This window comes from Engraulis encrasicolus, chromosome 3 (genome assembly GCF_034702125.1).
Source record: "Engraulis encrasicolus isolate BLACKSEA-1 chromosome 3, IST_EnEncr_1.0, whole genome shotgun sequence".
Taxonomy (NCBI): Eukaryota; Metazoa; Chordata; class Actinopteri; order Clupeiformes; family Engraulidae; genus Engraulis; species Engraulis encrasicolus.
Window position 1 is genome coordinate 2,245,797 of NC_085859.1, and position 7,500 is coordinate 2,253,296.

Sequence of the window (7,500 nt, forward strand, 5' to 3'; positions counted from 1 at the left end):
CCCCTGATGACGCCCAGATGACTCCATGGTTTCAGCGCGCATCTCAGCCTGCCTCACCGACTTTTCGACATGTATGAAGGTACGATTGCCTGATGAAGGTCTAGCACCGAAACGTCGTTTATTAAAGAAAGAACAGCGAAATGGTCAGTGTGCGGGGAGTTTCTTTGAACTATTGCTGAGTGACCCATGGTGCCATCTCCGACGCACCTGCCAGCTGAGGTGTGCGAAAAAAGCCGAAGTTTGACATGTATGAAGAACCACCTCCTACAGCTGAACCCGCTCAAGTGATAAAAAGTCACATAGTGGTGTGCATTACGATTCGATTCGATTCGATTACGATTCAGGAGGTAACGGTTCAATTTCGAATTGATTCAGTCCGATTCTGCGATGCAATGCAATGCATTACATTTCTACTGAAAGCGATGACACATTTTTCACATTTTTCATCAGTCATGAGGCAATACAAGTAGTCAAATACTGAACAATACTTTATTATTTACTGTTGTGGGTATCAATCGTCCTGCCGTTTTCAATGCTTTCATTTACTTTAAAGTTCATTGCTCTGGAAATGCCCAAGGAAGTAATTGAATCTTCGATAATAAATAATTATGGCATTTGCTGAATCGATTATTGAATTGTACGATAATTGTTGACACCACTACTGTCACAACATCACCAGTGTGGCCCCAAACATAGTCCCCAAACACCTTGACCTTGACCTTGACCTTCACCCCATTCGCTACATAGGGCAGCAACTAAGTCTCTCATTTTTTTTTTTATATACTTTATTGTGTTCATTCAAAACTCAGCGAGTTCATATGCAATCATTCATTTATAAACACATTTCAGTTTGTTTTTGTTTTTTTCCCCACTTGTGTGCATTTCAAAACAGAAATCAAAACAATAATAATAAGAAGAAGTTTAAAAACAAAACAGACAAAATCACATATAAAAAAAGCACTACCAAACACTACCAAAACAATACCTATACAGGCAGTTTGTCCTGTGCTCAGACGGTATTCTTTTTTACTTTAAAGTATTTGCATGTACTCCATCCCACCCACCCTTTTAACCTTATTTTTGCTCCCATCTGCAGGTCTACATCCATCCATCCTCACAAACCCCCACATTCACTCCCCCAGTCACATCAGCACACATTCATCCATCCAACCATATATCCACACCCACCAACATTCATCCACCTAAACACCTTTGGGACATTCATCCATCCACGCATACACCCACATTCACCCCCACACAAAGGAATTCACATGCCCTCACAACCACCCCCCCCCCACACACACACACACACACACACACACACACACACACACACACACACACACACACACACACACACACACACAAAAAACAATGAACCTAAAATTAATAAAAAGAAAAAAACTATGTTCAGCCCCACACAAGTAGGTCATCTCCTGCCTGGACAACTGCAACTACCTGCTTGTGCAATTAAGCAGATGGTCCAGAATGCAGCACGCACGTTTTGTATTCAATCAACCCAAAAGGGCCCATGTTATTCCTCTATTCATCGAGTTGCACTGGCTACCACTGGCTGCCCAGACCAAGCACAAGGCCTTGACCCTTGACCCTTGACCCTTGCTCGCAAAACTACCTCAGGGTGTACTCATGGGACTCACTAGTTTGACGCCCTCTCGTGACTTCCCATGGTAATCAAACATTTCAAACAAGCGATTTAAGGTTAGGGTTAGGTTTAGGGTTAAGGTTAGGGTTAGGGTTAAGTTTAGGGTTAGGTTTAGGGTTAGGTTTAGGGTTAAGGTTAGGGTTAGGATTAGGTTTAGGGTCGTATGACGTAAGCGGTAAGTCACGAAAGGGCGTCGAACTAGTGAGTCCCGTGTACTCATAGGGTGCACTCATAGGGTGCACTCACTTTTGGGAGCTGCATTTTGAGACACTAAAATTTTTCTGAGTGAACAATAAATGGAAGCGATGATATAAGTTGTACGCTTGCTACGGCTCACTGTGTCAAAGTTATTATTTTTTTTAATGTTGTCCCATGAAAATAATATAGACTTACAAATTTACAGAAATGTGAGGGTTGTAGTCACTTCTGTGTCGTACTGTACAGTATGATTCCAGTCATGAGGGTCGATACCAGAAAACCTCTCGTCAACTAGCGACGTATCGAATCCTGAGTTATGAGGTTCTGCTGAAATACCAAATCCACTGCTGAAGGTTTAAAGTGTATATCTCAGGTTAATTTTTATTCAAAATAATGGACTTCCTTTGATAGTTCTACCACTTGAACAATTATCCATCATTTTTTTCATGCAACAGGACATCAGAAAATGAAATATAATGAGGAAAAGTGTGTATTTTCAGTAACATGTTCAAAGAATTCTAATCTATTGTGTGACGTCAGGCGAGGCCATTCAGTAGCCCGCAGTAGCGGTAGCCCTGCATTCTGTACGGTGTGTGATTGAATTATGCCGTACGGGTATGAAATAAATATCATTGGCAATATTATATCATGACCGCTACAGGGTGCCGTGTGACCGTGAGGCAGTAAAAACCAGTGTTCGAACTATGCCAAAAAAAAAGAAAAAAAAATGCGGGGGGGGGTTACAATTGCGCTTGCCTCAAAGTGCGAGTCTCGAAAGCTTGAATTTGGAGAAGTAGGCCTACCATGTGATTTCAAATTTCAAGTAGGCCTACGCTACAAATTACCAGACATTGTTAGTATCAACCTTTAGTAGGTCTGTCACACCATTTCAGCACCATGTCCAAGTGGGAAAGAATGTAGCCTAAACAGCGACAAATAATAAATAAATAAAACCGTTTGGGTGAATCATTCGCTCCAAGCTTTTTAACGGCAAGGTGCAAAGCAGTCGGCTGCATTGTAAGAGTGCCAGAGATTACCAAATTCAAACGACTGCAAAGCAATCTGTCTGGGCACAGCGGAAAGCACCTGTGCGGTCCACGCGGCCGTCAGAAGAAAACGAATGAACCTCCCTTGCAATATGTCCGAGAACATCAGTACACCGTATGTCAAATGGCGCATTTGTCTACTTGTTTCGAGCACCACGTTTCATTGTCATTGCCGCGAGTTTCTGACAAACCACATAGTTGAGCTGCACAACGTGACACTATCATACACAACATGATGAAGCGCCCCCCTCACGTTTGACATCCTCGGGCCGAAGTCTCATAAGGGGGTAAAGACCGTGAACATAGTGACACACACTTCACAGTGGTGTTGGTGAAAACGAAACGAAGTTGCCTCCCACGGCCCAAACGCAAAATAATGCCGAAAATTAAATGCCCCCTCAGTTGTCCTGGCTAGGGCAACTGGCGCGTTATCACTGCTTCTTATTCAATGCAGCAGCACTTTCATTGTAGGCTACTCGCGCTGCACTTGTCTCACAATGCAATCAGCTGCGTGCTCCGGGCCAAATAGTCAACTCTCCCACCTTGTGGACACAGAAGGGAACAATTTGAAGAACGCGTTTCAGACGGACGGACAGACATAGCCTACCCTTTTATAGAGATGCTGGGACGCATCTAAAAACGTGGATCCAACGCGCGTAGTAGGAAAATAGAGACTGAAAAGATACAACCAAAAGGCTCTACTCGAAGGCTCCAGCCAACGCTGTTGAAAGATTGTTTGCCTCTCTCCCTGGCCATCTGAATGATATGCTTTTATCAAACGTCATACCAAATCTACATTGGCCTATAGGCTAGTTTTGGTATTTATGTTTGATCTGGCGACTATTGTTGTTTTACTGTCTTGCTTGAATCGCTCTGTTTGGATTACTTGAAGACTTTCCATGGATTATCCTGCATCGTCTCAGTGCCGTGAGTAACCTGGAACATAAGTAGGCTATAGGCTATCATCAGAGGTGAGCTTAGTCACTTTTGGCCGCGAGAGACTTGGAAGGCGCTACATTTGCGCCACACAACGTGGATTATTGAAACTGAAGACTTGATTTCTTCTATTGGATAATTTCGTTTGGTAGTAATTACGGACAGTGTAGTTTTTTTGTGACACTCGGACTTTTTTTTTTTCAAGGAATATAGGTTAATCGAAAAGTCCCGCCGCCGCGTGGGTTACCTATGCTATTTGTGATACGCATGTGGGTGACCTTTATTGAAGTTGCATGTAATTCTATGGAACAGTCAAAGGAAATTGAAAATGTGATTTTTACAACAGCGACATGACTCTACTTTAGCCTACTGTTTTGCACCTTGGAAAAGTTTGACGCGATTTCAGCACCATGGACAGTCCCTCCCCAGTCGGGCGAATAGCACCACATTTTAGGCTACGCAGATCATTTCCCGTTTGTGCTGTTTGTAATTTAGGTAGCCTATTGCATTTAGCTGACACGATATTGGCAGTTCATTAAACATGATTATTATATGGTTGTGACGTCATCTGTCGAATGCTCCATTCATTTCAACGGGGCTCCCCAACGTTCGGACGTCTGTTATTTTTCGATAACGGACGGGTTGGTCTATAACAGACCGCTGTCAATGGTAACAAGACTTTTCACTGCTAAAGCGACTTTTCAACAAGACTCTAATCAGCTGCTGTGATAGACAGCACCCGTTGTCCTGGCTACCGCTGTCAATGGCAACAAGACGTTCACTGCTAAAGCCACTGGCTTGTATACAAGTCAGTGGCTAAAGCGAATGTTTCATATCACTCCGCAGGGGGTCCGGTCTTTTGTCACTCTAATAGATAGACAACACCTGTTGTCCTGGCTACCCTACCTGTTGCCTAGCGGTGTTCCACAACGGCACTGTTTTGTTTTGCGCAGCAACAATCTTAACATTAAATAGGCTAGGTCTAAAGAAATGTCCCCGCATGTGTGAATCATTTAAGTATATCCATATAATAAGCGGGTTAACTTTCGGCGAGTCGGTCGCTTTGTGGAATAGCAGCACTTCAGAGAGAACAAGACCCCTCCGCTCCGCGTCGGGGTCTAAAGATTCTCTCTGTCGTGCTGCTATTCCACGGTAGCGACCTTCTCGCCGAACGTTAACCCTTACTTAAAAGCAAGCCCAAAAAATATGAAGGGACTAGTAAAAAAAAAAAGAAGCCCATGTCGCATAGTCTAGCCTAGGCCTATAGGTCCAAGCAGAATTTGCAACCCTGCATGAATAGCATTTCTACTAAAACTAGTTGGACAAAAGTTACTAAATCATTTGGAAGTTGTTACAGTGCCCTGCATGAGAAAAGCCGCACGATTACAGTTGCGATTTCTATTATAGGCCTGCAGGCCACGGACGTTATATCATTAGTGATCGTCACCTCGCCTATGTAAAATTCCAGGCAAATAAAATTAGAACGTTCACCCATGGCCTCGCCTGACGTAGTCGCCAGGTTACGGTTAAAGCCACATTTGCCACAACAAACAACAAAAATCGTTGTTTAACATCGTTTTTGGAGGGACTTATATATGTGGATCATTTATTGAATACAGTGTGTACACATTGATCCAAAGTAGTGGTTAACCTGCGATATACACTTTAACCAAATCCGAAACCCAATCCCAAATCCTAGTCCGAATCCCGAATCCTACTCCGATCAATGATCATCCAGCAAACCTCATGGTGTGTGTGTGTGTGTCTGTGTGTGTGTGTGTGTGTGTGTGTGTGTGTGTGTGTGTGTGTGTGTGTGTGTGTGTGTGTGAGTGTGTTCTGCAGACAAAAACACATGCTGTGTTGTACTTTGGTGCGTGTGTGTGCATATACAGCTGGCCCCAGCAGGACTGTGTGTGTGTGTGTGTGTGTGTGTGTGTGTGTGTGTGTGTGTGTGTGTCTGCGGTATGGGTGTGTGTGTGTGTATGTGTCAATGTCAAGCGTGTGATGAGACCGGGGATTTCACCTATTTCCATCTCATTTCAGACCGAGCCACACGGACTCTCCCTGTGTGTGTGTGTGTGTGTATGTGTGTGTGTGTGTATGTGTGTGTGTGTGTGTGTGTGTGTGTGTGTGTGTGTGTGTGTGTGTGTGTGTGTGTGTGTGTGTGTGTGTGTGTGTGTGTGTGTGTCTAACGCAGCCAATTACACACAGTCCTCCCCTGAGTTGCGACCTCCCTTTCAAACCCATCTGCACGAACACACACACACACACACGCACACACACACACACACACAGACACGCACACACGCACACACACACACACACACACACGCTGAGCTGTCTTGAGCGGCAAAGCCTGATTGATATTGAGTGTGTGTGTGTGTGTGTGTGTGTGTGTGTGTGTGTGTGTGTGTGTGTGTGTGTGTGTGTGTGTGTGTGTGTGTGTGTGTGTGTGTGTGGATCTGGGTGTTAAAGTGGATCAGAGCAGCCCCCTCGAGGCCCCGGGGCCCAGAATAGAGGAGACCCAATCAGCATCCAGCCCCAGGAGATCCAGCCAATCAGCATCCAGCCCCAGGAGATCCAGCCAATCAGGTTCTAATGAGCATCCGGTCCCCCTCTGAGGCGTTAATGGGGCCACGACACACACACACACACACACACACACACACACACACACACACACACACACACACACACACACACACATACACACACACACCCAGGAACCCGCAGAGAGGCAGGATCTAGGTACGAGAGCGCCCCCACCAGGTATAAGAGCTGTACTACATGCTAACGATCTCACATTATTCAACTTCCAACTTAACCAAGAACATAATAGCAGGGGGTCAGGATTTGGCTGATTAGCTTCGCTGACTAGCAAGGCACTTCCTCGTCGCAATTCTCACAAATTTGCTCAGTTCCGACGCCACTTCGCTCAAAGAGGGTGGATGCGATTGGTGGGTGCGCAAGTTTAGTGTTGGGCACACATACCTATACAGGTGTGTGGTTGGCACCTCCATGCATCCAATGCCCGTCTTCCATATATCTTTCTGGTCAATTGTAAGTCAGACATTAACATGGCACGTAATTGGCTGAGTAAATTGTCGGCGGAAAGGACTCCATCTTTGAAGTGGAAAAATTTGTTCAATTTTGGCTGAATTCACTAGCCTAGAATTGACACACACACACACGTACAGATACAGATACAGATACAGATACAGTACACACACACACACACACACACACACACACACACACACACACACACACACACACACACACACACACACACACACACACCCCTCACCTTAGTGGCAGTAGGAAGCCGTATCGTATGAGTACTCCGACTCCACACAACACACACACACACACACACACACACACACACACACACACACACACACACACCCCTCACCTTAGTGGCAATAGGAAGCCGTATCGTATGAGTACTCCGAGTCCCCACAACACACACACACACACACACACACACACACACACACACACACACACACACACCCCTCACCTGAGTGGCAGTAGGAAGCCGTATCTAATGAGTACTCCAAGTCCCCATAGCACACACACACACACACACACACACACACACACACACACACACACACAGACACAGACACACACACACACAAACACACACACACA

The 7,500-nt window shown here is 45.1% G+C and overlaps 1 protein-coding gene across 1 annotated transcript in view; it reads right to left on the reverse strand.

Moving 5' to 3' along the window:
- The window catches only part of LOC134445175 (glycerol-3-phosphate acyltransferase 4-like), a 43,357-nt gene that overhangs the window by 27,728 nt on the left and 8,129 nt on the right, over window positions 1–7,500 (reverse strand). The gene's annotated exons all lie outside the window — the stretch shown is intronic.